General features: G+C 43.7%; 1 protein-coding gene across 1 annotated transcript in view; it reads right to left on the reverse strand.

The window, feature by feature from the left end:
• Ebf2 (EBF transcription factor 2) overlaps positions 1–18290 on the reverse strand; it is a 208880-nt gene that overhangs the window by 166227 nt on the left and 24363 nt on the right. The window lies entirely within an intron of this gene.

The following is an 18290-nucleotide window of genomic DNA, read 5'->3' on the forward strand; positions in this document are numbered from 1 at the left end:
TATCACAGGTCTCCCTAAAAAAAAAAAAAAAACTCACCACATATCTCAGCAGATTTTCCCTGCAAAGGAAGACATCACTGCATAGTTTCCAAGTGAAATAGTTTTCAATGTCCTACATTTGGGCTGTTCACAGAGGCTAATATTTGAATGCACTTGGGACACTCTGTCCCCAATTCCAATGCAATCATTATGACCGGCAGGGCCTGGGAGATCTTTGAGGTCAATATTAGCATTCACCAATAACATACAAGATGGGTTGACATGAAACCCGGCTTCAGTGCTATTTTTACCAAATAGTATTTACAGCATGCCCCCCCACCCCTTGGTCATCAGCGCAAAGCCAGTGCTCTAGAACTCTGTGGAAAATCATGAGTTCTGCAATGTCTCCATGCATGTGTTTTCTCCTGTCACATTCCCCTTCACACACTTTGCTTTCTGCATTTGAGCAACAACATTGCAACGCATGTTCTGCCTTTACCACTGAAAACATCAGTTGAGAAGGATCTGAAAAGGTCACGTTCCATGACCATTAAACGAATGTTGCAGCTGCTGTTCGAGAGCAAGAAGCCCTGTATGCTGGTGGTACTGTGAAATAGACCAGGGGCTACTGGGGAACCCCACTGGGCATCCAGCCCGTCAGCCTATTTGGTTAGCCAGCAAAATATTCATTGAAACAAATTACTTCACAGAGAAAAATCCTGCTTGAAAATTGAATAAGTATAATTAGGGTACGAATTAAGGCTTCCTTTTTTTTTCCTTGCATGAAATTTTAACACTAATATTAAATCAGCAGCATTTTATCACCTGTGCTGGCATTTGTTGTCTTAGAAAGTCAATAGAAATGGATGTGAGGAGTTACTCTGTATGGAAGTGCATGGTTTATTGGCTATCTCTAGAACAACCAAGCCTCTCTTGGTCTGATTTCTCAACCTCTCAAAATAAATCAAATGTAACAAAAAAGCAATAACAGCACACGCTGTGCATGCACAAAGTTGTAAGTCCAAAGGGTGAAGCAACAGAGTTAGTGATCTTTTATACAGCGTGCTTAAAAATTGAAAACAAATTTTGGATTGCTTATATATTCTGAAAAGCATCCTGCCTACATGTCAAGAGTCCCAGGAGCTTTCCCTGGACACATGGAAAATTTCAAGTGCAGCCATTTTTAAGTTATCCATGAGTAAAAAGAAAAGGGAAAAAACCATGGAGTGGGAGTTTGAATTTGTCATAAAAGAAGAAAAAAGTTGTTTTACTCCCTCTCTCTCTCTCCTTTTCCTTTGGTTACTTCACAATGGCTCACCATATTTTACCCAAGGTTTTTTTTCCCTACAAAGAAGAGAATCACCTTTGTGCTGAAGCCAAATATGAACGTATTCAGTGTGTGTGAGACAAGCGAGCACCAGGGAATTCTTTGGGCAGATCTATTCGTAACCGTAAAACTAGCATTACCAGACACAAATCAGATCACACATCATAATGAAAAATAACTGAATAAGGCAAGCACGTACTTAGTTTCCATCAGCCAAAAAAAAAAAAGAACAGATTTTTAAATTTTTTATTTTGAAGCATTTAACACAGAAACAATCATGTCAAAACTAGGCATCTCCAGGTGAGGAGCAAGCACTGTGAGACACTCACTCCTTGGCTACTGAGCTGCCTGTTCCAATAACATCTCTAAGAAACTCTGGCCCCCAAATTAAAAGTTTCCTAGATTCTTCCCAAACTGTACCCGTGTGATAGCTTGTATAATCTAGTGATGATGCCAAAAACAGCAGAGAGGTATAGAAATTCTAGAACGCTTTCAAGCGGAAGAGCCAAGCAAATTAAGTTCGGGGTAGAGGACAAAACTATTTTGCAAGGAAACGCCCCTCTCAGAAATTTAGTTACTGGCTTCATTTCACAAATCTCGCATAAATATCTGAAGAGATTGCTGACATCCTAAGCCAAGACAAAAAACATGCATTTAAAAAGCAAGGAAAGAAGCAGAACATGGAATAATCATCTCACGGGACACCACGGGCTGCAGATACTGTTGACTGAGACTCTCATTAAGAAAAAACGGAGAGAATGGATCAGAGATACTGCCAAGCCAGGAAAAAGAAAAATTTTTCCTTTTACAAATAAACTTGTCTCAGAGATAGGGCATGCATCAGAAAGAAAAGGAAAAGGAGCCGGAGGCCACAGAGCCCTCCCATCTCCAATGGAGGCTGTGCAAGATGGGACAGGGAAACCTGGTATTGGCGCTGTATGGCTGGGGCAATCTTTCCCTTTTCCCTCTTCTCTTAACGTTACTTTGTGACTATGTTTAAGAGAGTGCCTGCTGTTATAGGTCTAATGAGCTAACTCTGAAATCTGAGCTAAAGACAGCTCCCTAGCGGCTGCTCACCGCTCCACAGACCAAAAGGAAACTTCTTTCAGGGGCCCATCAGGGCGAACCACCGCTGACAGCTTGGAACGGCACAACACTGAGATGTATTTCACAGACAGCCACAGACAGGAATTTAGCACCCTGTGCTGGCCTCCTGCTTAGTGGAGAAGGTGTTAAAATGCAACCATGCAGAGCTCTCCCTTGAACAAAACCCAGTAGCGGCTAATCAAGCGGTCACCGGTTCCCAGCAGAAAAGTACCCATCCACAGTGCAGCTGAGTGCCGGAGAGGGAGCAGGATTCTGACAGCTGCCACCAGGGCCCCCAAGCTGCAGCCGCAGAGCTGCCTCGGAAAGCTCTAAATATTTTGCATGACCTTTCAACTTACAAATTAATTGATTTATAAACAACTGCAAATGTTATTTATTTATTTCTGACATCTTGGGATGCCTTCGTAGAATCTGAGGGCAGTGCACTGAGAGAATTGCCGCAGATGCCTATGAAGCTAGCAGAAACACGGCGAGCCTCTGTCTTCGTGTGGGCGTCTATCTGCTCATTCCAGAAAGTCCACACACCTACCAGTCCACGTGTGAAATGAACACGTCAGCCCTGTTTCCTATGTGTGTTGCATATGCAGCTATGTGAACATGCAAGTACACACATGTACATAAATGCGCGTGAAGTAGCAAAAGTTCATATTTACAGAAAAGTTAATTCCTACCACAGCTCTGGATTCTAGGAGAGTCCTAATGGCTGATCAGCCGAGCTCCTTATAGAAACTACTTTTATCAGAGAGACTGAAACTGCAGCTCAGGTGTTAGGAGGAAATTGTACACAGTTATTAATGATATGCACATGATCTGGCTAATCATACGCGAACTCCCACAAGCTACGGCCTTTATGTTTAGGTTGCTTTTATGAAACAACCAACTTGTTCTAGTAAAAGAAAAGGAGGAAGAAGAGGACGAGGAGAACCGATTTCCTGTCAGATTTTCTGTGTGGGTGACAAGTTTCCCTTCAAGCTCTTGTTTTAAATGTCTAACTTAAAAGCTGGGAATAGGAAGTGTGTGTGCGCCTGGCATCCCAGTGCTCAGGAGGCAGAGGCAGGAGGGTCAGGGTCTAAGGCCAGCTTGGGCTACATGACAGTCTCTATCTGGGAAGGAAAGAAGGAAGGGAAGGAAGAGAGGGTGGGAAGGAGGGAGGGAGGGAGGGAGAAAAAAGAAAAAGGAAGAAATACTTAAGTACTGTCCTCATCTATTAGAGTCCCCATAAATACCTCTTCAGATCACTTCTAGTCCCTCTAATTCTTTTTTTTCCAGAGCTGAGGACCGAACCCAGGGCCTTGTGTTTGCTAGGCAAGCGCTCTACCACTGAGCTAAATCCCCAACCCCCTAGTCACTCTAATTCTTAAAAATTGGCAATAATAAGTATTAATCATCAGATAATATATCTCTTGCTGTAAGCATCCCCATACGCATCATTGATGAAGGCACACATTTCCACTAACACAATGCTCAGCCCCTACTGAATCTTTAATAAATGGGGAGATCTAAGTAGACATGGATCTAAGTAGTACCATGGACTCAAAGGACCCCAGCCAGAACCAAGTTCCCATTTGCTGTCCCCATGCTGGGAGCACTCCTTGGGGCAGGGAGGATTCTCCAAGCACAACAGCAGTCTTTAAGAGCAAATAACATTTGTTTGGCTTTTTTTATTTTTGTTACAGCATCATGTTATTCTATTTCTGGGACATGTGTGTGACGTGGAGCTTCATACATCAACGATAAGCAGGGGCCTAGACAAGGGTCCCTCTCAGAGCCCCTCCTCCAGGGGTTACTCTATCCCACCTCACTGTGGGAACTTCACAGAGGGAGCCCCAAGGAGCTGCGGCTTCAGAAAATGAAGAGAGGAAAGCAACTTCATCACCTCAGCAAGCTGAATCCAAGACGGAGGGGGAAACTTGGCCCTGTTTATTTTTCCACTTCTCTCACATTTCTGCAACCGTATCAATTTCCTAGAGGTCTCGGGTCACTGATTCCGGTTAAAGGAATGAGATTTTAATTTTTCATTTGAAGTTAAAGGTGGGTGGGGGTTGGCAGGGAGAGAAGGAAAGCCATAGGTAAACTGCCCCTGACAGATTTTTCTATAGAAGATTGCATTGGGTTGGTAGATATAAATGTGTACGCTGAAGTTGACATCAATCCTACTAGGAACATTAGGGTAAGAGTATCTGAATGTATGTGAGACTAGAGAGTTGAAGGACTATGAGGAAAAACATAACCACAGATAACTAACTTGAAAATAGCTAGGGAACTTTCTTGAATATTAAAAGTCTGGGGGATGGGGATGTAGCACCATTGGTAGAGTGTCTAGCATGCATGAAGCCCAGGGTTCAATTCCCAGCACTGCATAAATCAGTATGGTGGCACACACTTGGAATCCAGCACTCTGGAAGTAGAAGCAGGAGGATCAGAAAAGTTCAAAGTATCCTTGGCTACATAGTGAGTTCCAGGTCAACCTGGGCTACATGAGACCCTGTCTCAAAATCAATAACAAAAGGCTGGGTATGGTGGTATATGTCTTTAATTCCAGGACTCAGGAGGCAGAGACAGGCAGGTCACTGTGAGTTCAAGAATAGCCTCTACATACTGAGTTCCAGACAGTCAGGGATGCACAGTGAGAGTCTGTCTCAAAAAAATAGTAACAGCCAGGTATAGTGGCCTATGTCTTTAATCCCAGCACTCAGGAGGCCGAGGCAGACAGATCTCTGTGAGATCAAAGTCAACCTGGTCTACATAACAAGTTCTAGGCCAGCTGTGGCTACAGGGTGATTCTGCCTCAAAAAGACAAAATAATAATTAATAATAATAATAATAATAATACCTACTGTACTTGTTCTGTCTCTCTTGCTCGCTCACTCTCTTTCTCTCTCTTTCCCCACCTTCCCCCCAATACTGTGCATCTCATATGTAAAAAAAAGCCCTCTTGTTTCTACTATATTTTCATTCCCAGATAAACTCTATTAAGATGAAGAAGGAATGTGGTCTAAAACGAGAAGACAAGGTTGTAACATTCCCACCAATGGGCATGGCCACCTTTTCTGTTCTAGACCAGCATATGTATGTATGCATGCTCTGTCTCTGAGACTTTTAACACATTTGGGGTGTGTGCCAAATTCCAGACGAGTGTTCCTGATGAAGTATACAGACGGGAGGAGATGTCTTGGCCTCCTTGCTACGGCAAGCTCTGTGTGTGCTCAGAACACCCCAGCCTCCAGCTTTTGCCGAGAAGAACCGGACGGTCTTCTGTGGTGCTGGCATTCTGTTCTTTGCTTACTACGCATCCATGGATACCTATACGATGTGCTAGACATCTTTCTTGGTGTTGAAGATAAGCCAATGAACAGAAAGGCAACAGTCTTTGTCTACAGAGCTCAGTAGTAAGAGTCAAGGAAAGGGACACAGACAACAAATAAATAAGTAAAGCATAGAGCATGTTAGTTGGTTTTTTAAAAGGTGTTAGGAAAATGAAATCATGAAGGGGGTTGGGAAGTGCAGGACCAGAGCAGTTATATCGCTGTGGTGGCATTGGGACAAACACCCAAAGGACATTCAATTTAAAAAGCCACACAAAAACAGCCCCAATTAAACAGCAAACATGAATTAACTAATGAGATCACTTTCTGGTGGTTTTTACCACTCCAGTCACAGCAGATGCTAAGATAGCTGCATTTCTCCCCATTTTTCTTGGAGACCAGACCACACCTTACCACTCCCTTTCTGTTTCTTCTGGCTCTTGTTTCGCACCCATGAATCCTTGCTGTCATTACCCACGGCTTCGGACACTGCTGCAGGCACCATCTGCCGGTGTCTACACCATGTGATTGTGGTCACCCCATGTCTAGGGGTGTGTACACATGTCAAGGAAGCAACATGAAGTTGGTGGGAAAGCAAAGCCACATCTAGGTGGGCATGAGACTCTAAAAGTCTGTCTTTCTCCCCAGTCAACCACTTGCTGTCCAGCATTCGCGCTGCAGAAACTTTCAGAGCAACCCCACTCAGAACTTGGATTCCTCATTTCCGACACCCACACACGCACAAATAATAAACAGATGTGTTCCACTAAGGATGATTGTGAGTCACTGGTTTCTCTGATCTGCTCTACCTAAAATCACATTTCCACTCACTATTTAAAAAATCAAAGCAAGCCACAACAAGATGACTCTGTGCTTGTATCACAGGTAAAAGCAAACCTTGTCGATATGAAATCAGACAGTGTAAAATTCTCTCCCCAAGGAACATGGCATTATTACATCCCCCATCAATCATGGCATTGTTTCTCCAAGAACTGTATCAGACACTGTATCATATATTGCTATGTCATCTCCAATTCAGCAATCTCTTGCCTTTGAACCCTAGAAGTAGCAGACAGGTCCCCCAAACCTAAATTGATCCAAATGATTGCAAAGTCCTCATCATGTACTTTCAAAATTCCAGAACTTTAAAACTGAGACCCTGTCTCAAGGAAAACAAAAAGAAGTAAATAGAACTTTAATATTGTGTGAACTAGAGGTGGACCTACACACTTAGATACCACTTATACATATGAGAATATTCTAGGAATTTGCTATAGACCTATATCTAGAAACACAACATATCCATTGTGATAGATCATAGGGTAATATGTTAGTAGATGGAATATAATTTAAATCTGAACTTATCTAAGATCAGTTTCCATTTTTTACTTTCTGCTTAATGACAGACAAGTTTCCTCTAACCCGTGTTCTGGGTTAAATATCAAACAATATCAAGAATTGATCAGTGTCCAGGATCTGATCAATAAGTGTAGCAATGGGCCCCTCAAAGCCTCTGCCCTCTGACTTGACATTTTCTTTGTAGAGATTTAGGAGTTGGTTCTCTTCCAAAACCTCGATGTGGATTAAAAATTATAAAATTGAGACAAAGCTAAAATGGAAATACTGACTGAGTTTTGAAATTTCCCTTTCTTAATCCTCTTGCATAATTAGGGAGAAAACATCTACTACTACTACTACTACTACTACTACTACTACTACTACTGCTACTACTACACACACACACACTCACACTCACACTCACACTGAAAAGTTGACTTCAAAAAGTCGAATTCCCTTAACATGTCCCCTTTGTCCATGCCCCTGGTGTCTAAGGCAGGTGAAGGGAGGACCCTGACCCCTACATAGGAAATACCTGCAGTACACCCACTTTGCGTATCTTGTTTAGAATTCTCTGTAAATTTGCCCAAAAGTCATGAACTACATAATACTAATTCTTACAGGTTGACATATTTCCCCGATCTTTCATGAGCCACATGGGGAAACAGTTTTCTCCTGATCTGAATGAAGAAGAAAAACAGTGATCCTAATCACCATTTGCCCTCAGTGGCTTCCCTAAACAAATCTGGGAAAGCGCTTAAAGGCTTGGGAATAACCATGACCCTGCTTGATGCACGGTAATAACCCTACCTAATTATACTGATATAAAAACTAATTGGAAAGATAGCAAATGTCAGGGTAAGATGCAAATCGTAGGGTGTTAATTGCTGAACAGGTGCTGGAATAGAATTAAATGAGCATTCTGATTAAAAGAGTGGAGGGAACAAATGTGGACCCCCGATACGAACTTGGCCATGTGACTCCTTCAGCAGCCCACTCCACCAGGAAAAGGTCATGCCGTTGTGACCTCTGTCTTGTGATGGGTGGGCCAAGAGAATAATACTGACCACAGAAGAAAAAGAATCTGGTGACAATATTGGCATGACTTCTAATGGCTAAGTTTGAGTCTCAGGGGCATGTGAGGTGTCTTAAAGTTCCGAAAATTCCAGATAAGTCTGGATAGAATCCAGAGCACATGGGGCTGAAGAGATGACTCAGTTGGCAAAGTGCTTGCCACATAAGCATAAGGACCTGAGTTTGATCCCCAGTACCATGTAAAAACCCAAGCATGGTGGCTTACATTCACAGACCCATCACTAGGCAGGTGGAGACAGATGGTTCCTTGGGACTCATTGGCCAGCCTGCCTGACCTATTCTGCAAGCCCCAGGCCCTAGCAAGAGGCTGTTTCTCTGAAGAATGACACTTGAGGTTGACCTCTGACCTGCACACACTGCACGCATGCACACAAGCATGCACGCAGGCACACAGGGACACATACACAAATCCAGAACACAGAGCTGGCTGTGTCTGAAGGCCTCAGAGTCTTGCTCTGCCACCTTTAGCCAAAAGTTCTCATATTTCTCTGCCCCACAGAACCACCACAGTACTGAGCACTATTGCACATTTTGAGCTGATAAAGTAGTTTTAAGCAACTGAATCAATAGCATCATTTATGTTCAACAACTTAGGGTCATATGCAGCAAAAACATCAGCAGTGCCAGGAAGAATAAGTCTGAGCCTTTTATTGATTAAAAAAAGCAGCCATTCTTATTGCAGAGTTACTTGTTGATACTTGAGTGATCCAATCCTTGAACTACAAACAGAAAGGAGATTCCTCCTGGTTCAACACACTATGGAAGAAGGCTGCTTCCCAAGCTCCAGTGATTTGGTCAAGCCTCTGGTCACTGTCATGACAGAGCTCTATGTGTGTGTGTGGCAAAGCCTCCACCCATGGGGCCTACACTCTTTTGAGAGGAGAGATCCTTTGGGCAGTGATTGCAGGTGGAAGCTTCTTGATCTGGCTTGAGATGGCCCTCTTTCCATGTGGCGTTGCCTTCCAGATCTTTGCCACTAGAGGAAGCTTTGTTCTCCAGCCTCACTAGACCCCGGCACCAAAACAAATGCTTGTTACTATAGCCCTAGTTTTCTCCCAACACACCCAGAAGGGACTTGTTGGATTTCCAGGTAGAAAGCTACATCTTAATGTTTTAGCTTTTCTCCTCATGGTTCGCAGGTCTTTGAGTCTTATGACTCCTGAAAACCTGAACCATCCCTTGAGCACAGGGAGAGGGAGGCAGCTGAGCCTTGCCCTAGTCTACGAGTATTCTGTCTCCTCGCCACCCCAGCTCAAAGCAGCAATTCCTTCCTTCCTTCTGCTTATTCCACCTAGGTGTCTGTTTAGCCAGTGTCCCAACTACACACTACTCAGCCTACTTATTTATTTTAGTGACACAGACAAGGTAGGGGGTCTGGAGGTAGGGCTCAAAGGACAAATGGCAGCCAAGTTCATTCTCCTAACTCAGACTTGTGCCCATAGAAGTTATAGCCCAGAACTAATCATGCCAGCTTGCTCTCCCCAACTCATTCACTCAACCCTGTCTCACAGTCAATCAGTTTGACTCTTACACTAAGCAAAAGAAAACAATACAATCGACAACTTCAAATAGAAACCAGAAAAGTGCCCTGATGCTTTCGGAGGGAAATGTGGCCACAGGAGGCCTGGGCGAGATTTCACCTTGTTTATTTGTGCTTTTATAAGGAACTGAGAATAGTTACATGCTTTTATAAGGAACTGAGAATAGTTACAGACGAGGGTAGTGAAGAAGAAATGTTTTGGTCCATCACTGACATGGATGGAAACAGTTCTTTGCTCTTTTCTTTGATCTCAAGAAAATCTCTCTTTTTCTTCCTTGCTCCTTTCTCTCTCTCTCTCTCTCTCTCTCTCTCTCTCTCTCTCTCTCTCTCTGGAACAAAAATAAACTGTCTCTTGAGTAATAAAGTCAAGACACTTGGCAGTAAAAATTGGTTAAGGTCATCACTTCTGAAGGTCAGATGAGCCTTAGACAAGATGTCCTGTGAGCTCACCCTTCAGCACATATAGTTAAATGGTTAAAAATAATAAAAAATAATGACAGTAGTGGAGTTGTTTTTTTAAGGCACAGAAGTCAGGGAGAAAATGGGAGAACCAGATGTCTGGAAGGAATGCTGGGAAATGCTTAAGAGAAAGATCTCTCCCACCCCAAACAAAAGCTTCCCCAAGGATCTTTGGAGACTGTCAGTATCTGATGCGGATGTAACATCATATATCTTTTTTTGTGTTTTGCTGTGGGGTTTTCTTATTTATTTATTTTATATTAACAAAGAAGACACAATAGGGAAAACTTTTTTAGAAGCATGGTGATTCAAACTAAGCCCGAAGCACACATCTCCCCCAGGTCCCTGCATCTGCCTTCTTTAAAGATCTGAAAAGCACCAGAGGTTGTACAGGTCCCAGAGTAGATCAGAACAGAAAGAGGCCAGCCTCTACCCTGGGTTTTCCTGAAACCCACACCTTGGATTTAAGTGGGGAGAAGACACGGCAGCCCATTCAGGCTCCAAGGAATGATGGTGATTCTTTATAAAATACAACACAAACAGGTCAGAGCCAAGGGGCTATTACCAGATGCAAATGAGCCCTCAGGGGAGGCTGCCATGGCTCCAAAAACAAACCCAGAGTCCACACTGACTGTCTGGCCCGGGTTCCAGGTCATGTCACCTCCTTTCACAGGGCCAAGTGGGCAGTCAGACCCCATCCTTTTTATGATCCGGTTGCTTTTACAGGCCGCCGCCACTCACCCACAGAACCAAAAATCCCCCTATGCCAAAGGAAGCTTTAAACCTCCGATGAGGCCACAACAAGACTTAAGTTCCAAGTACTGCTCATTACCAGTGACAATTAGAACAATCTGAGAATGTTCCTCAAAAAGAAATGCACTCTTTTTTGTTGTAAGAGGGGTGTAAACGCCAGCCAATCTCTTTTGGCACCCAGCACCGTAAGAAGTGGTTTTCCTGTACCCTCTCGACAAAAACGCCCTCAATGGGCATCCTCCAAGGACCAGCTTTGAAAGGGGGTTTTGCGTATCAGGTTAATGCATGCACTTGGCACAGTCCAACTTCGCACCAAGGCTCTGGGGTGTGGGGTGATAAGAGCCAGGTTCTGTTTGTTAACGATAAGGCAATTATTTCTTTGGTACTTCATAGAGCAGGGGAAAAAAATCTTAGAGCAAAGATTCAAACAAGGATTCCCGAGGGAGACAACGGAACTCGTAGGTTGGAAAAGTTCTTTCCTTTTTTTTTTTCCCCCTTTATTCTTTCACAAGAGCAAACACGTGCACCATTGAGAGGAACAGAAGAAGGAAGGCGAAGTTACCGACCAACACACCGGCGGCTGCTCCCAGACACGTCCTCCCTGACTTCATGGGGGGAAGACAGACAGCAAGAGGGGGTAGAGACAGAAAAACCCACAATGAGTGAGAAAGGAAAGGAGGAAGGAGGAAAACTAAGGAGCAGAGAGAAATGCAGATGTAACAAAGAGGGTCGGGAGAAAACAGGAGAAGGTCCAAGCACTTCCCGTGTTTGGGAGATCGAAGGGGCAGGTGATCTTAGATGGGTAAACACTGTGTCTTCTTTTCATTGAGTCCTAACTAAAAGGTAGCACCTCCTTCCATTTTAAACCTACGTGAGGGGTTGGCTCAGGGGTTAAGAGCACTGGCTGCTCTTGCACAGAACCTGGGTTCAATTCCCAGTACCCATGTGGCAGCTCACAATCATCTGTAACTTCAGTTCCAAGGACTCTGACGCCCTCTTCTGGCCCCACAGGCACTGCAAGCAGGTGGACCACATACATGCAGGCAAGCAAGCACTCATACACATACAATAAAAATAAATAAATAAAAGCAAATGTGCTGAGGAATGGAAAGGGCTGGAGGGGGCTGGCATGCTCTTGCTCTGCAGCTTTGTAGAGGGGAGGCCCACATGCCTCTCAGCCAGAAAGGAGATCCTTCAGGTACTTTGCATATTGGGATTTCTGCTCTAGGCCAAGGGTTCTTAACTTTGCCTGGAACTCTAACATGCAACAAGTTTAGGCATCAAATCCCAGGGTGCTTTCGGAAAATATTTTCCAAAGTCATCACATTTGATTCACAGCTGAGAGTTAGCACCCCAACATTATGGGTCAGGGCCAGCATGATCATTTTGTCAGCTGGCAAAATTAAAACAAAATGTAAGTGGTGGCTTCCCAGGGATATGTCTCTGAAGCCCCACTTTTCGTTTCTTATGAGGGAAAAATAATTCAGTAGCAACTAAGATATTTCACAGACAGACCGGGTCTCAGTCAAAACAACTTCTAATGCTTTGCTGAATGCCACCAGAAAATCTCAGTGTCATGAATCTACAAATTCTGTTGCCAGGATAACCTAGCATCTTAAACCCAATGGCCCATTGACCTGTGACCTCTGGGGTAACCTACTGATTCCAACCTCATACAGATACAGTGGGGAGCAAGTAAGCCCACTTTTGGAAATTCTTGCCAGCGCTCCCACATCACAGGTCTGCCTCACACCACTGACAGAGAGCTTGGTACAAACTCCTGGTCAATGCTTTCTCCTGTGTTCTTCAAGCACTTGAGCATCCTATACCACTCCAACTGCAGTTCAGAAACTTCTAGACCCAAGCTATCTCTATCTCTATGAGGTGGGGAAACCATCTGCCTTAGCTTGGGGCTTCTTTTTTATACTGGATTAAGTTGGAAATCTCTAGAATGGATACTGCAATCCAAAGTACCTTCCTTAATGGGGGATCAAGAATTAGGGAGACAGCTGCTTCAAGGGTGGCACCAATTTTGAAAAAGTTGGAGATACCAGTTGTAAGCAGGTGCTGGCCCTCAGGGTGAGTGTGGGTAAGGTACAGGGTTGGGGAAAAACATAAAGGAAGATTTACCCCGACTGAAACCCTACAGAGGCTTTTTCATTGTCTAGTTTATTTACTTCCAGTCTCAGTGATGGGAATTAGACAATTGCTTTAAAAAAAAAAAAAAAAAAAAAAAAAAACCTCTAAAGCCACCATAAAAATAGAAAATGATTGCTTCCTGTCACGACCAAATATTAAACACAGTGCACACCTAATGACTCTATCCCTCCCCAGGGAAGAAGCTTTATGAACAATGAAGTCCCTACAGACCTCAACTGTTTGGGTTTAGGGGTCTCATTATGGACTCACTGATCCAATGCGATTTACAAGCCCAATGGACACCAATGGAAGCGAAAACCAGCAACCTGGAGTTATAATCAGAACACCTCCAGTGAAGCCAGCCTTTCATTCCTCACCAGGGAATGGAAGAGAGAAAGGGAGGACGCAGGAGGAAGGCATCAGGGTACAAGTAGCTCACAGAAATGCTTCTACACACACTTTATTTACTGAGCTACATCCCCAGCCCTTTGGTTTTATTTTGAGACTGGGTCTCATGTAGCTCAGGCTGGTCTCAAAGGTCAAAAAATAACCTTGAACTCCTGATCCTCTTCTCTCCACTTCCCCAGTGTTGGGACTGCAGGCCTGTGCCATCATGGCCAGTTTATGTGTTAATGGGGACGGATCAAACTCAGGGCTTTGTGCATCCTAGACAAGAACTCTACCAACTGAGTGATATTCCCACCATTAACATGTTTCTAACTGCCTGAGTAGAAATTAAGGTGAGCTATGCCTCCAGAGATGTGGCACAGCTGGGGAAATAGCAAGGGAAACCCTAAAACAGAGGCAGGAAGCAAGAGAAAAAGGATCAAAGGAAAAAGGAGATGGGGTCAAGGATAGGGGTACAGGGAGCAGAAGGGTTTTTTAATCTGCCACACCCCCTTCTACTACATGGATTGAATCTACATGGCATCAAACATCCAGCCAGACTTTTCAAGTTCACTAAATTATGTGGATATAAGTCTAACGGGTGGCTGTTCCTCCTGTAAGTTACCATCTGGCTGATAAAGTGTGTTCAACACTCTGCACTGACTTAGGCCAGCATCAAGTAGACCTTGTGTGTTAAATCGCAGTCAGGTCTGGCTCTTGTTCAAACGTCAGCCAGGACCAAGCAGGGAGAGTGGAGCTTCTTTACCCTTTTACTCCACACAATTTATCACCGGAGCCTAAACAATCCCACATGTGGGAAAGGCTGAAGGAGACAGGGAGGGCGGAACAAAGGCTTTTAGAGAAGTCAGAATGCTAGGAAGCAGGAGATAGAAGGGGACTAAGCAAAAGCAATCCAGGGGAGGTGACAAGTCCATAAAGCAGGGTCTAGACAGCTTGAGACCAAGGCACCAAGAGGTGACAAAAAAATAGAGAAAAAACAAATGTGGGGGCAGGGAAGGAAAGAGTGTGGAGAATAAGAAACTGAGGATGAAAGGGTTAATGCTGGTGATGCCAAGCTTGCCTCTTGCTCCTCTATCTACCTTTTAAATGATTCTCCTAGGGGTGAATCAACTTCTACATAGAACACAAGGCAAAGATGATGAGCCACACGTAGGAGGATAAAAATCACTCAAATGGACCCTTGAATACGCCGACTGACTCTGGGGCCAGTCAGAGTCATGTGTGTGTCATCCTATGTCTCCTGCAGGCCTTGGGACCAGAGTTTTGTATTCTTAAGGGGAAAAAAAGAGTCAGTATGGGTTGCTAGGTAAAATATGTGATGCCTGGCTAATTTTTAATTCTAAATAAACAACAAATCATTTTTCAGTGTGTGGAGATTTTGAATAAGAATGTCCCCCATAGGCTCTAAGTATTTGAATACTTGGTCCCAAGTTCATGGTACTGTTGGCAGAGGGTCATGGAACCTTTAGGAGGTGTGGCCCTGCTGGAGGAAGCACATCACTGGGGGAGGGCTTTGAGAGTATATGGCTTTCCTGCTGTGCTGTTTAAAAATGTGAGCGCACAACTCTCTGCTCCAGCTGCCTCCTGCCATGCCGCCCCACCATGATGGACTCTTAACCTCTGGAATCATAGACCAAATAAGCTCTTTTTTTCTTTAAGTTGCCTTAGTCATGGTGTTTTATCACAGCCACAGAAAAAGTAACGAATACACAGTATAAGTCTATTCCAAATGTTGCATGGGACAGACTTATCCTGAAAAAAAGATTCATTGTTCATTTGAAATTTAAATTTAACTGAGATATATTTTTTAAAATCTTGTTTATCTAATATTTAAATTTACTTGGATAGCCTATAGTTTTAGTTGCAAGTCTAAATACCATGAGAGAGAGAAAATGGATGGATGGATATATGGATGGATGGATGGATGGATGGATGGATGGATGGATGGATGGGAAGATGAATGGGTGGGTGGATAGATGAATGAATGGATGGGAAGACGGATGGATGGATGGATGGATGGATGGATGGATGGATGGGAAGATGAATGGGTGAGTGGATGGATGAATGAATGGATGGGAATATGTGAAGATAAATGGATGGATAGATGGATAAATGGATGGGAAGATGGATGGGTGGATGGGAAGATGGATGAATGGGTGGATGGATGAATGAATGGATGGGAAAATGGATGGATGGATGAGTGGATGGATGGGGAGATGGATGGGTGGATGGATGGGAAGATGGATGGATGGATGGATGGATGGGAATATGGGAAGATAAATGGATGGATAGATGGATGGGAAGATGAATGGATGGATGAATGGATGGGAAGATGGATGGATGGAGGGATGGGAATATGGGAAGATAGATGGATGGATGGATGGATGGACAGATGGATGAATGGGTGGGAAGCTGGATGGATGGATGGATGGATGGATAGATGGATGGATGGATTGGAGGATGGATGGATGAATGGATGATGGCCGAGGCATCAAACCAATTCTGGTGCCAGATTTTACTTTACTCATTAGTACACTGAAAGAATAATGGTCAGTTCAAGCCCTCAGCCCTCATGCTCTAAATCTGTGTCATATGTATCATTCTAAATTATATATAGAGAGACTATATATATATATATATTCTAAAGAGAATGCTTCTTGCTTAGAGTAAAAGAAACATTCTTAAGCCTGGAAGAACTTGGACTCATAAAACATGATTTGGTGTCTGCCCTCACAGCACATACTTAGAGGGTGAGCCTGCCCCAGCCCTTCAGTCCAGTTGAAAGCTTCATAATTCATAAACAGCATACTCACACTCAAAGACCATCTCATTTCATTGTTCCTAGTGAGGTCTGACTTGTCACCCAGCTTATGGAATAGTTTGCTTTCAGAAGGGTTTTATCCTCTGACATGAGAGGTAACAGTGCCAGTATGTAGTCCAAACAAGTCATATGTATACCTTTGAGTGGTCTGGGGAAATACCACTCTGCTCTCCTGCAAAAGAAGCTCACCTTGTCTCCATGGAGACCAACCTGGGGTTGAGGGGCTTTCCTGGAGGGATCAGCAGCAGCATTTGGAGTTTTAATGGTTCCAACCTCCTCTCACAACACTCTTGTGAGTTCTCCTTTGAAAAAGTCCTGGCATCATATGGGCCTTATATATAATACAGATGTTACCCCCAAAGTATGGCCTTCACTCAGTGGTCCCCTCCCTGCAAATTCCTCCATTCCTGACACCACATCCATGGGATGAGGAATTACTTATTTCCTTCTCAGAAATTTGTCAAAAGGAGCAGCTGTGTGGTTTCTCACCAGCTCTGTCACCCTGGTAGCCTTGATGAGAAGGAGAAAACTGCCTGTAATGGAAATTTCTAGTTTAAAACAAAACCTTCCTGAAGGACAATAATTCCTCTGATGAGATGCAGACATTTGGCAGATTTGGGTCTACAATGGCCAACAGGCTTCAAGCTTTCATCCCCTAACCAACTTCCTTTCTAAGAAATGAACCTCCAATTGCCACTCTAGACCAATGTGAAAACAAAACCCCAAAGAATAATTCTTACAAGCTTTTAACCAACAAACATAGAATCTTTCAAGTCCTAGTGGGTAGGTTGGTCCCTAAGTCTGCAAGTCATGTAGACAACATTTTTATCACGTGTGTCTTGGCATGTGTATCTCATCTCCTGACCATCGGGCCTGATAGTCTCTTGGCTGAGTCAAAAACACATTCAAAAGAAACTACCCAGCCCCAGTTATCCAAATATAAAAATAAAGAAAAAGAGACTAGAGAGATGACACAGATGCTAAGAGTGCTTCCTGCTCTTCCAGGGCACCTCAGCTCAATTTCCACATTGATCAGATTGCAACTTCCTGTAACTCCAGTTCCAGGGGATCTGCTGCCCTCTTCTGGCCTCCATGTGCACCTGCACACACATGACATATACTCACACAGACACATACACACAAATAAAAACTTTAAAAAGAATGAAGGAAGGAAGGAAGGAAGGAAAAAACTTTAAAAAGAAGAAAGGAAGGAAGAGAGAGAGAAAGAAGAAGGAAGAAAGAGACAAGAAGTTATAAAAGGCTTTCTGTGGATATGGGGTGTGTGTGTGTGTGTGTGTGTGTGTGTGTGTGTGTACATGTGGGAGATGGTTCTTAGGGATTGAACCTAAGGCTTCATGTATACCAAGCAAGTGTTCTACCACTGAGCTATATTCTCAGCCCTCTTCATCACAATCTTCCCCAGATCCAAAACTTGGGGCAGGGGCGATCTGAGACAGGGTCTTCCTGTAGCTCCAGCTGTCCTGGAACTCACTATGTAGACCAGGCTGGCCTTGAACTCACAGAGATCCGCCTGCTTCTGCCCCCCAAGTGCTGGGATTAAAGATGTGTGCCACCACACCCAGCCTCAGATCCACAACTTTTAAAAAGTTCATTTATTTCTTTATTTTTATTTTATGTACACAAATGTTTTGCCTGCATGTAAGTGCACCTGTGTGTGCAATGCCCACAGAGGTCAGAGAGGTGTCAGATCCTCTGGAACTGAAGTTATACAGGTCAATGTTGACTGCCATGTGGGTGCTGGAAACCAAACCATGATCCTCTGCAAGAGCAGCCAGTGTTTAAACCACTGATCAATTCTCCATTGTTCCCACCCTACCCCCAGATCCACAACTTCTGTTGCTCTAAAGCCAAGAAGATAAGTTTGGGAAGAGACACATTTTCTAGAAACGAATACTTATTTCTTTTTGGCCACACAACTCAATTTGAGAGCTCTGTTTTCTTTGTTATCTTGATCAGTCTTGGCAAATCTCCTATTTGATCACACCATACAATTATATA

Source organism: Nannospalax galili, unplaced genomic scaffold (assembly GCF_000622305.1).
Source record: "Nannospalax galili isolate Female #2095 unplaced genomic scaffold, S.galili_v1.0 scaffold915, whole genome shotgun sequence".
In the NCBI taxonomy this organism is placed as follows: domain Eukaryota; kingdom Metazoa; phylum Chordata; class Mammalia; order Rodentia; family Spalacidae; genus Nannospalax; species Nannospalax galili.